A 24,895-nucleotide genomic window follows, 5' to 3' on the forward strand; every position below is an offset into this window, starting at 1 on the left:
GGCGGACATCACAAAACATCCGTTCATCTTGATCGTTGAGTCCTTGACTCAGTTTTTTTATTACAGAGAGCACCCAACTCTCTGGCCGAACACGCTGAGCTACCGTGCCGGCGATCCATCTGAGCCACCGAGGACTCTGATGAATAGCACGACTGTAGGGGCTTATCCCTTGCATGCTTCCCGTGGGACCCACATTCCCAACTGTCAACAATTCTACATATGTAATGTACCTAATATCTATTAGGTACTTTACATATCTAATATCTATTAGGTACATTACAAATGTAGAATTGTGGACTGTTGGGAATGTGGGTCTCACGGGAAGCGCGCAAGGGATAAGTCCCAGCAGTCGCGCTATTCATCAGTGTCCTCGGTGGCTCAGATGGGTAGAGCGTCTGCCATGTAAGCAGGCGATCCCGGATTCGAGTACCGGTTTATTTCGCCATCCACACCACATGCAGATTTCCATATAAGCCGTATGGAGCCGGCCGTGTGGACGAGCGGTTCTAGACGCTTCAGTTCGAACCGCGCTGTTGCTACGGTCGCAGGTTCGAATCCTGCCTCGGGCATGTATGTGTGTGATGTCCTTAGGTTAGTTAGGTTTAAGTAGTTCTAAGTCTAGGGGACTGATGACCTCAGATGTTAAGTCCCATGGTGCTCAGAGCCATCTGAACCAATCCGTATGGTCGCGCTGAACGTTAGTATGGGATGTCCTGTCGCTTTACGACTACTGGAACTCTGCTGGGGAGAGTTTCAGTGAGGTGTCTGACTCTCTGTGGAAGAATGGCTGCGCATTCTTCCTCACTATCCGGAAGTCCAGTTGGGTTTTGAGCGAAGCCTACATTCTAACTCACTCGAAAGGTGTTTCATTGGGTTCAGGTTTGGACTATGGACAGGCTAGTCTACTTTAGAAATGTCATTACCTACAAGCCATTGCCCCACTGACACTGTTTTATGACAGGGTACATTGTTATGCTGATACAGGCTGTCATCGTCACCAAACTGTTCCTCTAATGCATACAGGACACAATGCCGTAAAATGTGTTCATATTCTTCTACATCTAACATTTTCTTAAGCGCAATAAGGGGCCACGCCCTAACCACAGTCCGCAGCTCGTGGTCGTGCGGTAGCGTTCTCGCTTCCCGCGCCCGGGTTCCCGGGTTCTGTTCCCGGCGGGGTCAGGGATTTTCTCTGCCTCGTGATGACTGGGTGTTGTGTGATGTCCTTAGGTTAGTTAGGTTTAAGTAGTTCTAAGTTCTAGGGGACTGATAACCATAGATGTTAAGTCCCATAGTGCTCAGAGCCATTTGAACCATTTTGAACCCTAACCACATAAAACACCACCACCACACTACCACACTGTAAGACCACTTCCTCCTCCATATTTAACTGTTGACAGACAATGTTCTTCATCAGATTGCCACAGGGTGTAGCGTGGTTCACCACTCCAAATCACACGTTTCCAGTCATCATCATCTCAGTGGCGACACTCTTTACATCACCTCAAGCGTAACTTGGAATGAACTACAGAAACGTGTGGCTTATGATGAGGTGCAAGGCCATTATAACCCATTCTTTTAACTTCCTACGCACAGTCATGGTGCTATTTGGACAGTCAGTAGCACTGTGAAACTCACAAACGTTTCCTGCTGCCGATTTCATGCGATTGTCTACAAGCAGGCTCCACATTGATTAACGATATCGTCTGTCAGCACATGAGGTCGTTGTGGTGCTGGCTCAGCTGGGGTCGTTGCTTTGCATTTCCACTTGACATCACCAGCAGTCGATGTGGACAGCTATAGAAGTGTTGGAATGTCCCTGACGAATTTATTACTCAGGTGATGCCCAATGGTGGGTTCAACTTCAGTGTCACTGAGGTCTCCTGACAGATCCATGCTTCTCTACTGACATCACAACACTCCCCACCAGGAATTTCATTTACACAAACCATTAAAAAAGGTTGCCAAGATGCATGCATCCCCTCAGACTGTAAGAAAAAATCAATGGATCACCATGTCAAAAGGTTTTGCAAGACGCATTTCGTTGACAGGGTACTCGTTTCTTTGGAACATAGTTTTACGTTGATGACATATTCTTTCTTTACTCATGTTCTGGTAAAGGATTTTATGTTTTCGTGACAAATTGCGGTTTGTATGTAACACATTTGCTCTAACAAACAGATATCTATGTTTTGTCCTTTCGGCTTTAAGTCTTCCAACTGGTTTGATCCGGTATGCCATGATGTCCTCTGCGTTAGTTTTCCGTAACAGAAAATTTACTGCGCACGTCCACGTCCTCCTCCTCCTCCTCATCGCCCGGGCGGAGATAGCGGTTGATGGCTGATGGCTGGTGTTGGCCTGACGAGCAGCTGTGCGAGATATGACGCTGTTGTCAGAGCTTACAAGATTCGCTCACACACTGACGACAGTTAGGCAGCTGGAGAGAACTTCACTGTAAAATTATGATTATTCCTAAAAGGAAACAGGCAGTGTAACTATGCAAAGAGGCAACATCTACATTTTAGTTTCCCGAATCCGCACATCTGTTTTCGGTTACTTCAAATGTGGAAACGAAAGATGATGACAGTATACGCTGAGGTGATGAAAGTCATGGAATAGTGATATGCACATATAAAGATGGCGGTAGTACCATGTACACAAGGAATAAAAGGGCACTGCACTGGCAGAGCTATCATTTGTACTCAGGTGATTATGGCTGAACGATGGGAATTAACAGACTTTGAACGCAGAATGGTAGTTGGATCCAGAACCGTGGGGCATAGAATTTTGGAAATCGGTAGGACACTACGGTCGCAGGTTCGAATCCTGCCTCGGGCGTGGCTGTGTGTGATGTCCTTAGGTTAGTTAGGTTTAAGTGGTTCTAAGTTCTAGGGGACTGATGAGCTCAGATTTTAAGTCCCATACTGATCAGAGCCATTTGAACCATTTGAAATCGGTAGGGAGTGCAACAGTCCGAGATCCAGGTGTCATGAGTGTGCCGAGAATACCACATTTCAGGCATCACCTGTCACCATGGACAACGCAGGGGCCTACGGCTTCACTCAACGACCGAGAGCAGCGGCATTGGGTCGAGTTGTCAACGACGTAGCCATGAACCCCACTTAGCAACAAGGCACTGTGCAAGATGGTGGTAGCTTCATAATGGTGTGGGTTGTGTTTACATGAAATTGACTCAGTGTTCTAGTCCAACTGAATGGATCATTGACAAAATGGTTATATCTGGCTACCTGGAAACCTTTTACAGCCATTCAGGGACTTCACGTTCCCAAACAAAGATGGAATTTTTATGGATGACCATGTGCCATGTCACCAGGTCATAATTTTTTGCGACTGGTCTGAAGTACATTCTGGACAATTTGAGTGAATGATTTAGCCGCCATTATCGCCCTAAATTAATCCCATCAAATATTTGTGGCACGTAATCGAGAGGTGCACAAAGTCCTGCTTTGGCACAATTTCCACAATTATGGCCGACTGTAGTGGTAGCATGGCTCAATTTTTCTGCAGGGGACTTCCAATGATTTGTTGAGTCCACGCCCCACAAAGAGTTGCTGCACTACTGCAGGCAAAAGGAGGTCCGACACGATATTAGGAGGTATCCCATGACTTCTGTCACCTCAGTGTAGAGATGGAGAGATTATAATACGTATCTTGAGATATGCGTTCCTGTGAGATCACGTTCCTTGAAATGTGGAAGAGATATGATGCATATTTTGGCAAGACAGGACTTAACCGCTTTTTTACTTGTTGGAACTGCCATATTAGCCGGCCGAAGTGGCCGTGCGGTTAAAGGCGCTGCAGTCTGGAACCGCAAGACCGCTACGGTCGCAGGTTCGAATCCTGCCTCGGGCATGGATGTTTGTGATGTCCTTAGGTTAGTTAGGTTAAACTAGTTCTAAGTTCTAGGGGACTAATGACCTCAGCAGTTGAGTCCCATAGTGCTCAGAGCCATTTGAACCATTTTTGAACTGCCATATTAGCTACATATTTTCAAAAATCACCTCGTCCCTTGCTTCGCCCACTTCAGGGTGGAATTTCGAACAATCCCTTACTAAACGATGCCCCCGTATAGATCAACATCCTCTCCAAATTTCAAGTGTTTATCGTAACAAGGGAAGTCTCTCGGCTCGAACAGGAATTCGGTGTTCCAGTTTTATTTAGAAGCTTTACCTAACACTGTGATTAGAATGGTGAAAGCATTTCATTGTGTTACCCTTAGTTTGCCCACTATTGAGATTTAAAAATGTATCTGGAAATTTGCAGTTTTCTGGTTCACGTATTCGACAAAACGGGCCCCAGACTGGCAATTATTTTGGCATTTCTGTACATTTCTGGCTGTCATTAAAGCAGTGGTGTGGCTATGGAACATTCTGTATTCTTTCTAGAGACGTGCTATGAAAGATGCAGAACATTTAAACTGTGTGCCCAGTTTGTTTTGTTTTTTGCATTGTCCAAACTTTCAGGTGCCAGTAATGGACGTATTTACCTTCATTCCTTGCTATGTCAAATTGGGATAACATGTGTTGTACTGTGTCCAGTTCTTTGAATGCCTTGTTTCCTCGAAATTCATGTTTATTAAGTATTTTTTTCGCCATATAATCAAGTATTATTTTGATGTTCGATGTATTATTTATAGATGTATGTCTCTACAATAACGAGCAACTTTACGTGGAGGTGTATGATAATCATCATAAATACGTTTACGACGTTCTTCCGAAATTTTGGTTAAAATACTAACAATATTGGATTCCTTTTCTGGTGAGGGTTCATAGTCACCAGAACTGTCAGCTTCTCCTTGAGGAGTACAGATTTCGCCACTGCCACTAGCACTGCAAACGATAACACTATTAATCACATTATCATCTATAAAGTCGTTTTCTTCATAGACTATCCTATCCAATGTAACTTCGATTGAGCCGTCAAATGGATATTCATGTTTATGAATAATCAGATCCACCAAAACTTTGCGAAAGTGTCACCATCTTGGCCTACATAATCTTCCTTTGGGTAACGTGTCCTTAACTTTGATGCCACAACATATAAAACGTTCCAAACAGTAATGGTTTCGTTCATTTTTGATGTATATGTGCGTCAAAACAGACATACGTATACTATATACGTCAACTGCTTACTGAGGTAACTGACTGACCGGCGTGTTAAACCCTCCTGCTCAAAGACTGCAAGCGCTGTTGTGTACAAACCAAGAACAACACAATCACGCGCCATCGCAGGTGCGGTCAGGAATGTGATATGGGACTGCGTACAGTTGTTTAGCTACGAATTACTGTTCGAGCCGACATATTTTTCTTGTTGGTGTTTGATTCGGGTGATGATCAATCTGTAAATGAGCCAGGCCTTATTTCATCCCATTAGGGGTTGAATTCCCAAAACACTGAAATATGTAATTTTTAATTTCTAGTCAAGAAGCCAAATTCACAATTTCATACATTTAGATTTAAGAATGCTTTCATCAAGAAATATTTTCATAAAACCGTTCATCCCCTCTTTGACCCCTTAGGGATTCAATTTGCAAAAACAATGAAACACATATTTTTTGTGTGTTTCTAACTGAGAAGTGAAATACCAGTTTTCATAGATACAGTTTTATAAATGCTTTAGTAGTTATATAATAATGAACCACAGACCTTGCCATCGGTTGGGTGGCTTGCGTGCCTCAGCGATACAGATAACCGCACAGTAGATACAACCACAATCGAGGGGTGTTTGTAGAGATGCCAGACAAACGAGTGATTCCTGAGGAGGGGCAGCAGCCTTTTCAGTAGTTGCAGGGCAACAGTCTGGATGGTTGACTGATCTGGCCTTGTAACATCGTCCAAATCGATCTTGCTGTGCCGGCACTGAGAAGAGCTGAAAGCAAGGGGAAACTACAGCCGCAATTTTTCCCGAGAATTTGCAGCTCTAATGTATGGTTACACGATCACGGCATCCTCTTGGGTAAAATCTTCCGGAGGTAAAATAGTCCTCCATACGGATCTCCGGGTGGGGACTACTCAGGAGGATGTCATAATCAGGAGAAACACAACTGGCACTCTACGGACGGTGCATGGAATATTAGATCGCTTAATCGGCAAGGTAGATTACAGAATTTAAAAAGGGAAATGGATAGATTGAAGAGAGATATATGGGAATTAGCGAAGTTCGGTGGCAGGAGGAACAGGACTTCTCGTCAGGTTAATACAGGGTTATAAATACAAAATCAAATAGGGGCAATGCAAGAGTAGGTTTAATAAGGAAACAGGAATGCGGGTAAGCTACTGCGAACAGCATAGCAGACGCAGTGTAGCAGCCAAAGTAGACAAGAAGCCCACGCCTACCACAGTAGTATAAGTTTACATGCCAATTAACTCGGCAGATGAGGAGGAGATTGAGAAAATGTATGATGAGATAAAAGAAATTATTCTGATAGTTCAGGGAGACGAAAATTTAATAGCCATGGGGGACAGGAATTCGATATTAGAAAAAGGAAGAGAGAGAAAAGTAGTAGATGAATATGGATTGGGGGAAAGGAATGAAAGAGGAAGCCGCCTGGTAGAATTTTGCACAGAGCATAATTCAGTCATCGCAAACACTTGGTTTAAAAATCATTAGAGAAGATTGTGTATATTGAAGAGACTGGGGACACCGGAAGGTTTCAGACTGATTATATAATGGTTAGATAGAGATTTAGAATCCTGATTTTAAATTGTAAGATATTTCCAGGGGCAAATGTGGGCTCTGACAACATTTATTCGCTATGAACTATAGACTGAAACTGAAGAAATAGGAAAAAGGTAGGAAAGTAGGGAGATGGGACCTGGATAAGTTGAAAGAACCAGAGGTTGTTGAGGGCTTCAGACGGAGCATTAGACAACGGTTGACAACAACAGGAGAAAGGAATACTGTAGAAGACGAATGGGTAGCTTTAAGAGATGAAATAGTGAAGGCGAAACATGTACGATAAAAAGTTTGGATAAAAAAAGAATAGAGACCTTCGAAGTGTGGGACTACAGAAGAATGCTGAATATTAGATGGGTCGATCACATACCTAATGAGGAGATACTGAATGGAATTGGTGAGACAAGGAATTTGTGGCAAAGCTTGTCCAAAAGAAGGATCGGTTGACAGGACACATTCTCAGACATCAACGGATCACCATTTTAGTATTGGAGAGAAGTGTGGGTGGTAAAAATCGTAGAGAGAGACCAAGAGAGGAATATAGTAAGCAGATTCAGAAAGATGTAGACTGTAATAATTATTCCGTGATGATGAGGCTGGCACAAGGTAGAGTAGCATGAAGGGCTTCATCAAACCAGGCTTCGGGCTGAAGACCAGGACAACAACAACAATAATGAATTATTTTCGAAAAAGAATTACACCCACTGTCTCACCCCGATGGGGATTAAATTTTCTAAAACGCTGAGACACGTACTTATTTATTTCTGTCCAAGGAACCAAATATCAATTTTCGTAGTTCTAGTTTCAAAATTGCCTTAATAACATAACACTTTCTACACACATTTCATCCACTGTTTCAGCTCCGTTGGGGAATTCGAAAAATATCTTCTTAAATAATGCCTACCGTTAAAGATCAACACCCTCTCCAAAGTTCAAGTTTCCATCCTTAGCGGTTTGGGCTGCGCGATAATGACTCAGTCAGTCTGTCAGGACAGTTCCTTTTGTATACAGTTACACGTGAAAAAATTTAAAACGTGTTTGTGTGTGTGAAAAAATGTGAATTGTAATTGGTGTTGATATCTTAGCTTGAGGATCACTAGCACCTGAAACGTTTTCATGGACTAATTTTATTGTGTGTGTAATAAATCATCATCTTCATCATTTAAGACTGATTATGCCTTTCAGCGTTCAGTCTGGAGCATAGCCCCCTTATGAAATTCCTCCATGATCTCCTATTCAGTGCTAACATTGGTGCCTCTCCTGATGTTAAACCTATTACTTCAAAATCATTCTTAACCGAATCCAGGTACCTTATCCTAGGTCTGCCCCGACTCCTCCTACCCTCTACTGCTGAACCCATGAGTCTCTTGGGTAACCTTGCTTCTCCCAAGCGTGTAACATGACCCCACCATCTAAGCCTGTTCGCCCTGACTGCTACATTTATAGAGTTCATTCCCAGTTTTTCTTTGATTTCCTCATTGTGGACACCCTCCTGCCATTACTCCCATCTACTAGTACCTGCAATCATCCTAGCTACTTTCATATCCGTAACCTCAACCTTGTCGATAAGGTAACCTGAATCCACCCAGCTTTCGCTCCCATGCAATAAAGTTGGTCGAAAGATTGAACGGTGCACAGATAACTTAGTCTTGGTACTGACTTCCTTCTTGCAGAAGAGAGTAGATCGTAGCTGAGCGCTCACTGCATTAGCTTTGCTACACCTCGCTTCCAGTTCTTTCACTATGTTGTCATCCTGTGAGAATATGCATCCTAAGTACTTGAAACCGTCCACCTGTTCTAACTTTGTTCCTCCTATTTGGCACTCAATCTGTTTATATTTATTTCCCACTGACATTACTTTCGTTTTGGAGATGCTAATCTTCATACCATAGTCATTACATTTCTGATCTAGCTCTGAAATATTACTTTGCAAACTTTCAATCGAATCTGCCATCACAACTAAGTCATCCGCATATGCAAGACTGCTTATTTTGTGTTCACATATCTTAATCTCACCCAGCCAGTCTATTGTTTTCAACATATGATCCATAAATAATATGAACAACATTGGAGACAGGTTGCAGCCTTGTCTTACCCCTGAAACTACTCTGAACCATGAACTCAATTTACCGTCAACTCTAACTGCTGCCTGACTATCCATGTAAAGACCTTTCATTGCTTGCAAAAGTTTGCCTCCTATTCCATAAACTCGTAGAACAGACAATAACTTCCTCCTAGGAATCCGGTCATATGCCTTTTCTAGATCTATAAAGCATAGATACAATTCCCTGTTCCACTCATAACACTTCTCCATTATTTGCCGTAAGCTAAAGATCTGGTCCTGACAACCTCTAAGAGGCCTAAACCCACACTGATTTTCATCCAATTGGTCCTCGACTAATACTCGCACTTTCCTTTCAACAATACCTGAGAAGATTTTACCCACAACGCTGATTAAAGAGATACATCTGTAGTTGTTACAATCTTTTCTGTTTCCATGTCTAAAGATTGGTGTGTGTGATAAAATGTAAGAAAAAATTAAATGTTATATTATTCTGTATGTGTCGAAATCTGCAAAAATATTAAGTGAGAAGAATGTAAAAACACTGAATCTAACAACATTGTACAATTTAACCTCTGAACATCCGTTGCCATAGTTAGAATTACGTAACAACCTATTCTATGATGTATGTAATGTGCATAGTCCACCAAGCGTTCGTCTAACTTTCTATGGAACATAATGTTTTTAATAATAAATATTCTATGTAGAGTATTTTTGTTTCTTTTTTCTTCCCATTACTTATATACACTGGACTCGCATTCGGGAGGACGATGGTTCAATCCCGCGACCGGCCAACCTGATTCAGGTTTTCCTGATTTCCCTAAATCGCTCCAGGCAAATGCCGGGATGGTTCCTTTCAAAGGGCACGGCCGACTTCCTTCCCCGTCCTTCCCTAATCTGATGAGACCGATGACCTCGCTGCCTGGTCTCCTTCCCCAAAACAACCCATCTGTATCACATACTAGCTTACTTCTATAATATATTATATTATTTGTGCTTCATGCAAGTAAGCATTACAGAGAGAGAGAGAGAGACTGAATTTTACATAACGTAGGTGGAGTTGACATGCTACTTGCCAGCTGGGAGCGCAATCAGACATCTCCACCATTGACGTGAGGAGGTCGCTCTCTCGCACAAGTCGCAAGGTCACTCTCTCTCTATAGGTCACCCCGCAAGAAGAGCATAAAGTGTTTCTCAGATGCGCATGACGATGTGAGTGTGTGTGTGTGTGTGTGTGTGTGTGTGTGTGTCATGGGACCAGTTCCTGCAATTCAGACCAAATGGCCCAGTCAGGTGAAGCTTACGTGTTTTTCGACAATAAAATGCCCTATATCTTCGATCATTATGCCCGTTTGCGCAACTGGGAGACAAATATCTTTGAAAATGATGCCATTTTTACGCAATTCAAGTAAAGTTTACTTAATCCGACACCTACATTGTGATTGATTGCGTAATTTTAACGCCTAACAAACTACTATGCTGAGATTGGTTGGAGTGGGTAGGAGGAGGAGGAAATGGGGAGGGGAAGGGGGTGGTGCCTTGTCATGTGATAATGATGATGTGATTTATTAGGGAGATGAAGTCATCGTTGTGGGACTGACGTCATGTGCAAAGAAGGACTGCACACGCTGTGACTATTTTTTTTCCAAAGTCATCATAGCATTCCTACTGCAAGGGTTTGAAATTATGTGCAAAGTTCGTTTTGAGTCGCTAAGTGCCCTCATTCTCAAATTCTGAATGAATGTGGTCTGAGCGTTTTGCGCGCTGTGAGTTACACTTTACACTGTTTAAAACTGTAATAATTTTCTTACTGTTCAAAATGGTTCAAATGGCTCCGAGTACTATGGGACTTCTGAGGTCATCAGTCCCCTAGAACTTCGAACTACTTGAACCTAACTAACCTGAGGACATCACACACATCCATGCCCGAGGCAGGATTCGAACCTGCGACCGTAGCGATCTCGCGGTTCCAGACTGTAGCGCCTAGAATCTCTCGGCCATTCCGGCCGGCTTTCTTACTGTGTTCAACCATTAACATAAGATTATACCTCTTAATGAGTAGATAAAAAAAAAACATTTTAAATTTTAAATTCATTGAATAATTGTATGAAATACTGAAAGTCAAATTTTTGTTGCCCCTGAAAGCCATTAGATAGGAAACTTGCAAACGTAATCGTGCACCGCGTTAGCCGTTTAGTAACAGAAATACCGGATTCGAAACACCAGTCATTATCCATACAGTCCGTAAATAATTCCTGTCCGATGACTGTGTCAAAGCATGTTAGCAGTCAATTTCTTTGAGGCTGTTATCGGAGTATGAACCTAATAGATGACAGAAAGTATTTCGAACTTCACGGAAATGTAGACTCCTTACACGTTGTAAGGCTGTCATCGGTCAAAAAATACATTCAGGAGCATTGAAAATAGCGCACCAAGAGGGGAGCACTGAATTGAAATTAAGTTTATTAGACATAGTGATATACATGAGAAATTCACTTGACCCCAAAATCAAGACATTGAAATGAATACGGTGAGTACAAGCAGACAAATACAGAACAATATCAGAAATACGTTGGAGCACATTTTGCTGCAGCACATCCCGCAACACGGTCCGGCATCGAGTTGATGATATGTCTGATGTTGTCCTGAAGCAGAATGGCCTGTCAGCCATAGTGTGACATGGCGACACCTGTCGTTTCTGTTGGTCCCACACATGCTCTACAGGGCACAAGTCCGGGGAGCAGGAAGGCCGTGGAAGAGTCCGAACATGGCGGAGGAATTCTTGAGCATATCGAGCTGTACGCGAACGAGCATTACCTTGCTGGAAAAGTGATCCTGGGGGTGAAGAATGTCAGCAACATAAAGGTGGTCCGTTAAGATCCCACGTATCACAATTAGAGGTGAGTGCGGCTGGTCCCGGCGGAGGTTCGAGTCCTCCCTCGGGTATGAGTGTGTGTGTTTGTCCTTAGGATAATTTAGGTTAAGTAGTGTGTAAACGTAGGGCCTGATGACCTTAGCAGCTAAGTCCCATAAGATTTCACACAAATTTGAACATTAGAGGTGACCGGCTATCGTAGGCTATGGCTCTGCGACAATACCTAACGGTCACTACTTCCAAACAGCAGACCATTCGAGCAAACCCGTTACTCTTTCTGAAGGTACTTGTTGACTACGCACGGTTCTGTTTAAAAAGGATAGCTCGATGCAGTCATAGGTTCGAGCTGCGCAAGTCTGCTTTCAAGCCCTGTAGCTAATTTCCTGCAGATAATGAACTGTAGCTGCAATGAAACAGTCTATAACGCCACCGCGAAATGTATAATGCCAAATATGACCTTAAAATGCAGTAAGCGTTACCCTCTGGGAGGAATTTTGCTGTTTGACCATGCATTAACCTAACGGACAGAGGGAATCGAACCTAAATTTCGTAAGGGTGGCAATTAGTAGAAAGCAGAAAGACTATAATTTAGAAAATAATGAAAGTAAATTTACGTAAATGAAACAAAAAACGGTCACCAGCCTAATTAGGCATAATAATGTGCAAACATTATCCTCGATGGATTTATATATAGTCTTGCAAAAGGAACTTTCATTAATTCTTTCTTAGTAAAGTGCAATGGACACCTATAACGACCAGATGAACTACACTGTGGGTAGCAGTAGCTATCAACAGTATAGGTTAGCAATCACAGAAATGTAAAATAGATTTTACCTCTGTTAACTACAATCATCACTTCAATCTTTGACCAACTCATCAAAAAAAATTGTTCCCAAAGACAACACGAGACTAAGTAGTGACTGACAAGAGTTCAAGTTTAACTAACATACATATACACATCACAAATGCAATATGATACTGAAATAACACATTTCATATCCATACCACAGTGGCAATGTTTCAGATTCATTTGCAAAACCCAGATTCAATGTGACTTTCCCCTGCTAGTAAAGATTAAAGTGGGGGCCCATAAACTGTCCCTTTCTTCATAAGTAACTATGCTCATATTTCAGAAACACTTTGCACCACATAAACGCTGAACTACAACTCGACTTAGGATTACTTAGCCCTCAATGCTTTAAAACAATTACTCTAGCAATATTCTTATTAAGGTTTGGAAAGAAATTCAGTTTCAAGTAAAGTTTCAAATAGGATCAAATTTAAGTGCCTCATAACACCAACTGGGAAGCAAGTGATTCCAACTGACCACATTTATGTTCATTAGTACTAAACTTGGGCACTTTCAGATTAAAGCAGTTCGTAGCAAATTAAAACTTGTCATCAGTTAAATAATATTATGTGCCTCTCTCTTTATCTGTGAAACAAATGATTTAACTAGCAACATTTATATGCTTTAAAACTGAACTTTGACACATTTAAATGGAAACAAATTAGCATGTCTTCATAATTAGGATATTCTGTTTTTAGCACTATTAGGATAAGACCCTACTTGGTACCATGAAGAGGGCAGTTCAAAGTTTAAGTACGTATTTTGCAACACTGATTATTATTTCAAATGCACACACAAGCACACTAGTTCATATTGACATACGTATCTGTTTTCCAAAGTTGTTGAAGCAGTTGTGCAATATTAGTGGCAAACACGTGTTGGCTATCAGGTCTCCTTCTGGCGGTTTTAAGCCCTATTTAATTCTTCTTGGTGGCGTATTCATCATCTTTAGAGCTTTTCCAAATACTAGAGCACCCTTTTTACAGCCGGAACCACATCTGAGGCCATTCCATTACAGATTTGGTTACAGAACGCCTCACTTGGCACCTGCAGTGTTGACTATGCGACTGCTGGCCACTGACTGCCTAACGTCCTTCCTCTGTTGCCGCCCAGATAGGTCGCTTCCACCTTTTCTCCCCCTTCCGTAATGAAGGGGGTTCCCTACGCCTATTAAGTTACATCACATAATTTCCCTAAGTACGAACCAGTTTTTTACATACAATTTTGTTTTTACAAACATACATATTTTATAAAATTCCATTATTTAAGCACACTATTAAGTTAAACAAATTATACATCATGAAGTTCCATTTCCCTACAACAATTCAAAGATCTTGACACCTACAGAATAAACACTCCATAGTTATATACACTTGATTACACTGTACTAACTATTCATAATCGATAATGGTGTTACAGGTCTATGCATTGGTTAGCATTGTGAGTTAATGAAGTACACACAAATATAAAAAACGAATAATTTAATAAAAATGGTCTGTTCTAACGTCTGTAATTGAAGAAGACGACAGAGAATTATGCTGAATAATGTTTATTCAAGAGAGGACATCTTAAATAAACGGAAAGTGGTCCTACGACACTCAATTAAAATATAGACAGAAAATACCTTTACCAAATGCATGTTACGAGAATGGTAGCAAAATCTCCAAACTAAATAGTCATCGAAGATACTTGAAAACTAACTCCACTTCGTGATCACAATACACGAAAAATTCAGGAACTCAAAATATTTCAGAGTTGAACATGGTGATTCACAACTTAACACACTCGATACAAAGAGAGATAACTCATACTCTGCCTATACGCAGTTCCGTATTACAAGCAGGAAAAGTTAACGAGTCCTACATTGGAGCACAATCAGACCTATGGAATTATAAAGCCCCTTTAGATGTATGACAGTGGCCGTTCACCGCCCACAATCAGTCACCTACACACTGAATGACGCACGCTACCATAGGCCAATCTGCCTCCTTCCAGCACTCGAAATTAAGCGTCCGGAGTCGCTCCCTTAAGTGCTTCATTAGAAAAGCCCCAGTCCCCACTTGATTCCAGCAGTATTTCGCCATTCTCCAGCGTTTGTTGTCACACCACCAAAAATACGTCGTTCTCGTGTTCTATGCACATGATTTGACTCATCTTGACCACTTTCCAGCACTAAACTAATTTATTACAACAATAATTAAATAAAAGAAACGTTATGAACATTCGGTTATGTTCAAATCATTTACAAATATAAGTAATAGTTGGTTTGTAAACAAATAAAACAGTGTTCTCGCGTTAAATCACTACAGATTATCGTTAAGTATCATTGAAACATCAGGTTACCTTCCATTAGGAAAGTGGGTGCACTCGGCGACTGTTATGTGATTTACAAATTATAGAGCGCAGCAATCAGTCTTCCTTTTCTTGTAGGTTTTATTACGCAAATCCAGCCATTATCAATGCAACATTTTCTGCCGGTCGTGGTGGCCGAGCGGTTCTAGGCGCTTCAGTCCGGAACCGCACGACTGCAACGGTCGCAGGTTCGAATCCTGTCTCGGACATGGATGTGTGTGATGTCCTTTGGTTGGTTAGGTTTAAGTAGTTCTAAGTTCTAGGGGACTGATGACCTCAGATATTAAGTCCCATAGTGCTCAGAGCCATTTGAACCATTTGAGCAACATTTCCTAATCTCGATGCATGTTAGTTCCCCGTTGTTCGGGCGTCAGTCACAGTTCTTTGTATACTACTTATTCAGTAATATTCAAAGAACTGTGACTGACGCCCGAACAACAGGGAACTAACATGCATCGAGATTAGAAAATGTTGCATTGATAATGGCTAGGCACTAGCCGAAATCTGGATCAGCGTAATAAAACCTACAAAAAAAGGACGACTGATTGCTGCGCTCTATAATTTATAAATTTTAAACAGTTATTTAGCCGTGATAGTCACAAGCGTCTTTTGGCATTCTTTTACGAAGATAGTGTCCGCTAATTCATGTGATTGGCCACTTTTAAATTAACACAGTTTTTAATAGCACTTTCAACCAACATTTGAATAAAGTTACTGGAACAATAGTAAACTATTCTTTAAACAAAAACATATGCATGACAAAATATGAGGCATTCATGCTCCATTCATTTGCTGTGTAAATCTGGGGAACACGATGTTATGGCAAACATTTGCATAATAGAAAAGATGTAAAAGACGTCATAAATCACTAAACAAAATAGATACAGATACGTATCTTTAAGGGATGATAGCTACAGCGCAATGCTATCATCTGAGATAAGATCTGTTGCCACCGCACGAAGCGATTAAAATTTGTTAATCGAGAGGATCACTGAGAGATAACATTTGTTGCAACCGCACGAAGCGATTAATATTTGTTAATCGAGAGGATCACTGTGAAAATGTTTATTCGCTGTGAGATATTAACTTCTGTAGTTTTAATGATTTCATGGACTGTGCGGCTGGTCTCGGCGGAGGTTCGAGTCCTCCCTCGGGCATGGGTGTCTGTGTTTGTCCTTAGGGTAATTTAGGTTAAGTAGTGTGAAAGTTTAGGGACTGATGACCTTAGCAGTCAAGTCCCGTAAGAATTCACACACGCACACACAAAGATACTGAGATATTATTTTGTCTTTGGATGTTCCACATTTTACGGAGATCGCAATTGTATTCAGATCTGCGTTAATATTTGATGTGAGTTATCGTCAAATCTCAAAGAGTTGTAACTTTGCCATTCTTAAGCTTGTCTGACCCCCGACCCTTCGCTAATTCCTGGAGCGTTTTCTGCACAATGGCTATGCGAGCATCAGCTTGTCTGACCCTTCGCCAAATGCCGGAGCATTTTCTGCACAATGGCAATGCGAGCATCAGCGGTCCAAATTCCCAGCTCTGGGGTTTACCCGTTTCCGGCGACATGCTCATTACCTCTGCACCTAGCTGGCTGGAAAAGTTCAGGAACCCGAGCTGGCCGCAGAGCTCCCTGTAACCAGCCCCGCTAGCATTCAGCCGTACAGCAAATCCACCTCATCTCGTACCAGTTCTAGGCGGCCGATTATCTCGCCTACATAGGCGTAACGTTAGAGCTCCCAGACCATTACGAAGGCTGTGCGGGCGGTGCGGCGCCGACAGAGTGGGTGGGACTGTACCGTTCGCTAGGTTCACTCGAAACACGTAAGCGGTAATTATTTCTTCCAATAACGTATCGGGATTCATCGATAAACACCACAGGTTGCCGATCTGTAGCACCATTGTAGACAGAGTCGCCGGTTTCTCGACACTACACGATAAGGGCGCCTGGACTGGAAATTTGCATCTACAAGGTTTCTGGAAATGGTTTGTTGGACAACTGGCACCCTTACACCTCCTTGTATCGTGGAGCGAGTCACTGTAGGCACTCTGATTGCTTGCCGCACGATCTTCCGTTCCTCTGGTCTCGTCTTCTTCCTGCTCTCTCCAGACCCAGTACATTGCACGTGGATGCCAACCCGTGTCTACTGTGATGGAATACTCCGCAGAATCGACCTGGCGAGCCACATGGCTTATCGACCAGCCTGTGGCTTCTATGCTGATGATTAGGTCCCTCTCAGACTGGCTTATATCTGAGGAATGTCGTCTAGCACGTCTACTTGGCATTCTACAGCTACATCTACTACTACATAGATACTCTGCAAATCACATTTAAGTGCCTGGCGGATGGTTCATCGAACCACCTTCACAATTCTCTATTATTCCAATCTCGTATAGCGCGCGGAAAGAATGAACACCCATATCATTCCGTACGAGCTCTGATTTCCCTTATTTTATCGTGGTGATCGTTCCTCCCTATGTAAATATTTTCGCATTCGGAGGAGAAAGTTGGTGATCGGAATTTCGTGAGAAGATTCCGTCGCAGCGGAAAACGCCTTTCTTTTAGTGATGTCCAGCCCAAATCATGTATCATTTCTGTGACACTCTCTCCCATATTTCACGACAATACAAAACGCGCTGCCTTTCTTTCAACTTTTTCGATGTACTCCGTCAGTCCTATCTGGTAAGGATCCCACACCGCGCAGCAGTATTCTAAAAGAGGACGGACAAGCGTAGTGTAGGCAGTCTCCTTAATAGATCTGTTACATTTTCCAAGTGTCCTGCCAATAAAACGCAGTCTTTGGTTAGCCTTCCCCACAACATTTTCTATGCGTTCCTTCCAGTTTAAGTTGTTCATAATTGTAATACCTACGTATTTAGTTGAATTTACGACTTTTAGATTAGACTGATTTATCGTGTAAGCGAAGTTTAACGTGTTCCTTTTAGCACTCATGTGGGTGACCTCACACTTTCGTTATTCAGGGTCAATTGGCACTTTTTGCACCACTCAGACATTTTTTCTAAATCGTTTTGCAGTTTGTTTTGATCTTCTGATGACTTTTTAGTCGATAAACGACAGCGTCATCTGCAAACAGCCGAAGACGGCTGCTCATATTGTCTCCAAAATCGTTTATACAGATAAGGAACAGCAAAGGGCATATAACACCACCTTGGGGAACGCCAGAAATCACTTCTGTTTTACTCGATGACTTTCCGTCAATGACTACGATCGGTGACTTCTCTGACAGGAAATCACAAATCCAGTCACATAACTGAGACGATATTCCATAAGCACGTAATTTCACTACGAACCGCTTGTGTGGTACAGTGTCTGCGCCCGCTAACGTCCTGCTAGAGTCGGGATGTGATGGTCAGGGGTACGACTCGTCCACAGCGTGCCATTTAAATAGATCCCTCTACTCGACTGCGCACTCACATGAAACTTCCACCATTTTGCATACTGGATCTCACAGTATTCATTTGCAAAGTTTCGCGTTGGAACTTTTCGTCCCCCTGGTTGCGCTATTTTCAATGTTCCTGAGTGTACTTATGAGCTATGAAAGATGACTTGTTTGTAGAAGTCAATATAGCCTTTAATCAGTGTACGTGGGGATCAACAGAAATAAATTTTATAGCGAAAAGTAAAGCGCTCACAGACAGCCAATAACATGGCAAATTTAAACAAATTTTACTGTTTAATTTTCGTACAGATGTGCATCTGTGTTGTAGAATATCTCATAAGATATACATGATTCATTGAAAGATATCTCACTCGATTTTGAATCTGTTTTTTTTAATCAGTATTTATGTAATAAATTTAGTTTTCGCAAGTCCGCCTTTGCAAATGTAAAGGAAAATAATCAATCTCATCATTTTCTTTGGGCCTTTGTCCCACTTAAAGGCGGGGTCGGCCGTGTTACTATGGATTTGGCGATGTTAGTGTCAGAGGGTGGCCGGATGCCTTTCCTGTCGCCATCCCGTACCTCCCGGGACGGAATTAGTGCACCCCAGCTGTCTGCGTCTAGTGTAAGCCGTGAAATAGTGTGAAGGTTTTTCAAATGTGTGCGAGTCGTGTAACCGAGGCGGGACATGGAGACCAGCCCGTTATTTACCTAGCGGGATGTGGAAAACCGCCTAAAAACCACGTGTAGCCTGGCCGGCACACCGGCCTCCGTCGTTAATCCGCTGGGCGGATTCGATCCCGGGTCGGCGCGTCTACCCGAGTCCAGGAAGCAGCGTGTTAGTGCTGTCGGCTAACTTGGTGGGTGCAAACGGAAAGGAAAATGTGATTTAAAAACAAAAAAGGTCAAAGGAGAGCAACAAAATATGCTACTAGAAAATATCAGAATGAAATTAGCGTATAAAATAACAATAACACTGTTTATTTATGTAAGTTAGAACATTTTACGTTCTTTTTAAGACTTACTAATGTGCAAGGGAAGGAAAGTTGTCAGTTGTGGCCAGTCACAAGGAATAATCATGGGATTCGTCTGGAATGATTTAGGAAAACCACGAAGAACGAAAACCCAGGATATTTGGATCAGGTGAACGAGTCTACCTCCTCCCTATATAAAAATCCTGGTTGTTCAGCCGCCTGAGTAATGGTGCAGCATGACGCAGAATTCAGCAGTGAGTCCGTTACTCGTTCCCTGACGGCAGTCGCAGATGTGAAGGAGGCTACGACGTGCCTGCTGCACAGTACGGCAGTCCTGCATTGTGGCAGTCGGACGTAGAGGCGGTAGACTGTATAAGAAACTAACTATGAAGAATAGGGAAAGAATGCATTCAGAAGTTACATGAAAACGATTTGGGCAAAAATGAGAAATATTTATTTTGAAAGAGGATATGAACAAAACAGTAGAGTTTGCAGTACCAGACGTCTCACTGAAAACAAACCCTGTCCTTTCCTTTTGTGTTATTCCGCTATGTGTTTGTGTACCCTTGTGTATTTGTGTTCTTCCTGTCTTTATATGTTTATCTGATAAGAGATAAGTTGTAGAATTTTTCTAATAGTATGTTATTTACTTTGTAAAGATGTTTAGACACTATTAATTCTGTTCTGTTTCAATGCTCATGTCTGAAATTAATGTTTCGAAAACTATTTTCATTCTTTTATTTATTTGCTTGTATCATAATTCCTGTAACACTGATGTAGCTGTTTATGTCTACTCTTTCGTAAAGCCTGTACTACTACAAATGTTATCTGTATTGTTATGTTCTTTAATGATGTATTTCGTACCTCTGTAATTTTGTCGTAAATTTATAATTGCATAGACACCAGTTCTTCAAATTAAGTTTCATTTCACTTCACACGTTTTTGTTAGTCATAGTACACGCAGAATATGCGAGAAAAAAGGGGACTGTTAGCACTTGCACGTGTGTTGATAATTCAGCAAGGGTCTGGTTAACAGCATTGCTGGTTCTAAGGACAATTCCAAAAATTTTTTGAGTGCACAAGTGGTGGTTTATGGACTTGCTATTACTGGTTCTAAGGATAGTTCCAAAACTTCTGTGAGTGCACAAGTGGTGGTTTAAGGACTTGCTATATTGCCCGCAAGACTTTCGATGCCGACCGCGGTGGCCACGCGGTTTAGGCGCTGCAGTTCGGAACCGCGCGACTGCTACGGTCGCAGGTTCGAATCCTGCCTCGGGCATGGATGTGTGTGATGTCCTTAGGTTAGTTAGGTTTAAGTAGTTCTAAGTTCTAGGGGACTGATGGCCTCAGATGTTAAGTCCCATAGCGCTCAGAGCCATTTGAACCATTTTGAACTTTCGATGGTGATTGTGCACCTACACAGTCGCAACAGATGGCTGCTGGGCGTCTCTACAAGGACTACAGTGGGTCTGCATCTTTGATGGCTCACCAATAACATTATTTCTACAATGACTGCAGTGGGTCTGCACCTCTGGTGGCCCAACAATACCATACTCTCTACCAGGACTACAGTGGGTCTGCTCTGTGATGACCTACCTACCGATATTCTTCAAACCTTCGATTGACTCTGCTGTGGGTTTGCTCTGTTGTGGCCCATTACCTGTCTGCATGCCAAGAGTCAGCACTGTCTTTACGTTGGAAGGACAACACAACTTCTTCAAGACTGCATGGAAATCCACTACTTCCGTGTGCATTTTCTATTACTGATCAGACTTTGTGCAATGCAATTACTACTGTGATGAATGATCAGGACTGTCTTTATGGACTGTGAGAAAATTTTAGCTTTTGACCAACATTGTATCAATAAGTGTGTGCATTTGATTTCTTTGTTATTGTAATTATAAAAAAAATTTCAAATCTGCATTGGCCAGTGCCCAAAACAATTCGTAATTTTTTTTTTTGTGGGGAGCATGGGGGCTATGTAAGTAGGCTTATAACACTCCCCGTCTGCTAACTACTGTACCATAACCTCAATGCCAGAAGCAGGTTGTAACATAAAACAATTTTGTAAAAGTAACTATGGCACAAAGCAACAGAGCAGTGTTACCCTCTGAGAGGAATTTTGTTAAGTTGACCGTATTGTTCCTAATGGAAGTGGCTTATCGGAAATGAAAGTCAGAATTACGTTAATATTGGAATAGTGACAAACAAAATTTTGCCTAGCTATACTGTTTATAGAATAAGGGAAACGGTCGCCAGCCTAATTAGGCAAGAGAAAGATTAACATTCTCGTTTATGAAAGTAGGTATAAGTAACTATAATGGACAACACAACAGACACAACCTAGACTTAGCAAGACGCGAGTGCAATGAACTCTAACACACATATGTTTTAAGATTGAAGCTAACAGTTAGAGCAGCAGGAACTATTTTCAAAATTATAACAGGTACAGAAAAACACTATCACTTTCAGGGTTTACACAAACTGAGTGGTCTTTATACTGTTAATATGCACACAAGAGAGACAAACACTTGGCATACATGAGAATGTAACGTTTCACAACTGCAGCTTTCTCACTTTTACTACAACGAAACACAATGTTGACAAAATTGCAAGGAATTGACTCTCCTTTTTAGAATTTACTACAGACAACAACGTGATCATTTACTTTATAAGACTCAGCCTAAAGTTTGAAGTTGGTAACAGCACTTTAAATAATAGTTTCAATAGGAAAATTATTATTGGACAAATAACATTTGCTTTAACTCACTCTGTTACCACATTAGCTTTAACTATCTTTCTAATAAGTTCAAGAGGCATTATTTAACAAAGCTCTAGGCTTCAACGTACTTTCAGTAAGGACACTCAGTAATCACTTTACTTCAAACGGAGAGGACCCTGAGAGGTGTTATGATGAGGAGTAAAATCAAGGTAAGTAAATAAATTCCGATATGATTTACCTTATATTTCAGCACACTAACACATCCATTAGGCTGATCCTTCACTGTACATCAATATAGTATTACGTTACAGTGATTGCGCAATGTGGTGGCAACTGCATGTTGGTAGGTGGAATTACAGGTAGAATTGCCGGACTATATCGTATCTTCATGGCGATGATTCATACAAATTCCAGAATAGATCCAGCTATTTATCCACCCATCCGAGGCATTGGAAAGAAGCAGTAAAAGCCTCTCTCTGAATCAGCATGATATGCACCTTTACATTGACAGCGCCCAGACTGGTAGCTCCTTCCCGACTAGTGGCTCGTCTCCGACTGCTGCTCGTCTCCGACTGACTATCAGTTCCACCTTTTCCACCTTGGCCAACCACAATTTGCGCGCGCTACACAGTTCCGTTCCCAAGGGGAACCACTTGTAACGCCGGAAATGCATATCCTCCTATTTCCATCTATTGTACTATTATTTTTTTTCCTTGTTTTGTTACCTCAAGATATGACATTTCTGTCTCTTTATATATTGTAATTGTTTTACTGTTTGTATATATATATTTATGCACTTATGTCGATGTATAATTGGTTTGTTTCGTAAATATTATTTGTATTTTTACGCTGGGTCTTGCCTAGGGAAAACTGCTATCGAACGATTACGTCGATAGGTCGTGTGACGAATCAAAGTGTGTAGGATCTTTGGTAGTGTTAACTCTGCCGCGTGGAGCGCGGGCAGAACAGAAGGAGTCTGGCGGGGGTAGCGAGTGGAGCAGGTGTGTTGTGTGACGCTCCCGCGAGTTGCCGCGCTTTCGGGGTTTGGCAGCATGTAATTGCGCTCGACTCGCGATGATAGTTTCTGACATGGTGTCGCGGACGGGAAGCATTAGCTGGCGCACATCAAGAGCCCGTTTCGCCTGGTGACCGTGTCGAGAAGAAGGCGCGCCAACATCCAGCTTCTGCAACAGCGACGGCCGACAATGAGTGACTGTCGCCACCTCCTCGATCGACGGCTTCAAACCTTCAATCAACCAACAAGGAAGACTAAAACCACGTAAAGTTTCAGAACTGTATGGCAGACCTCAGCTTTTCAAATTGTTCCATTTGCCTCGCAAAATTACAGCAACTTAGCATGAACCTTTGTTGCTCATTGTCCCAATTGCATTGCCAAGCAGGGTCCCTTCCTTTTCCGAAATGGACCCGAGTGTCGTTGAAATTCAAACGCCAGCATAATTCCATTTCACTGCTTTAATTTCAAAGTTCAATTCAAGCATTAGCTGGCTACAATAGTTAGATTACACAAGCACAAATTAAGAGTGCGAGTTTTGTTACCGTATTTTAGCTTACCTGTGACTGCAGCTCAGCTTGGTACGTACTAAATTTTACTATTGTTAATAGTTCAGAATCAGTTAATTCAAGTTCAAAGTTAAATCTCTTGTTTCTAAATTGCGTAGAGTCAAGTTGCTTTTGAAATGATAGTTGAGGTAGTCCAAGACTAACCGTATTTTACTGGATTTCGATGTGCTTCAGAAAGAAAGCTTCTTATTAATTTCAGTCACTAAATTAACTTTCAGTTTTCTGGTTTTATTAATTCTTCTGCTAAATTAAGTCAGAGTGTAGCGAAATTTATTACTTCTGACAAACTTTCAGTTTTCACACTACACGTGTCAACCTTCAGTTGCCACGCTTCTAGTGCTAATTATATGTGTAATAACCTTACTTTTTCAGTTACTATAGTAATTGTCCTTAGGACTGGCGACCGTGATTTCCTCCAAATCTCAAATATCTAATTACCGCTAGTTAATTGTTAACGTAACGGCCGCACATTTACTTTCTTTATTAACTTTACCCCTTTTCAAAATTAATTTCCACCAGTTTCATTAGCACATTTCCTTTCATTTAGATGTAACCCTTTCCTCCCTCTTTACCGATAGATTAACTTCGGTGACGATTGCTTTTCCCAAATTTCCATTAGGTACACGCGGTTTAATTTTTCACTGTCATTAAGGTCGATAAGTGAGGGGGGAGGTTACACGTGGCGACCTGGTGACAGGACAATCTTCAAATTTGAGGTTGTTCTGGACACGAATTTTGCATTGTGCAAATCTCGTAACAAAGTACTGGTTACGAAATGGTCGATACGTCAGCGAGAATATTCGTGTGAGGAATCCTAATTAGAGTTGAGATTTGGCAGTTATATTGAAAATTATTAAAATGAGTGAAGGCAACAATTGCCAAAATTTGGTAGACTTGATTACGGAACAATCGGTCGAACAGTGGGAAACGCGCACCGCGGTACCCATTGTTCAGGGGCAGGCGGCTAGCATGAAAGACGCGACCGGCGAAACGCAACAAAGAGCAGAAATGGAATTCCAAACTTTAGAAAATGTTTCGGAATCAGAAGTGAAAATCAAATCTGAATCCCTTGATGACGAATACGGGGGGACAATTAAAGAGGAAGCCGCTACGGAAGTAAAACCGGTAGTTTCCGGGAATTTAACTGATTTATTGAACGTTTTGATTAACGAAATCAAGAGTCAATCGGTCAAGCAAGAAGCTCAGTCTGAAAAATTTGAACGGATGCTAGACAATCAGAACAAAGCTATTAACGTTGTTAACAACAATGTTGGAGTTGTTAACACAAAAGTTGATAAAATCAAAGAAGATATTGTTGTAATTAATACCGAAATCGGTAATCTTAAACAGGAAATGATAGGCGTTCAGGCGGAAATTGC

This window comes from Schistocerca americana, chromosome 5 (genome assembly GCF_021461395.2).
Source record: "Schistocerca americana isolate TAMUIC-IGC-003095 chromosome 5, iqSchAmer2.1, whole genome shotgun sequence".
Lineage (NCBI taxonomy): Eukaryota > Metazoa > Arthropoda > Insecta > Orthoptera > Acrididae > Schistocerca > Schistocerca americana.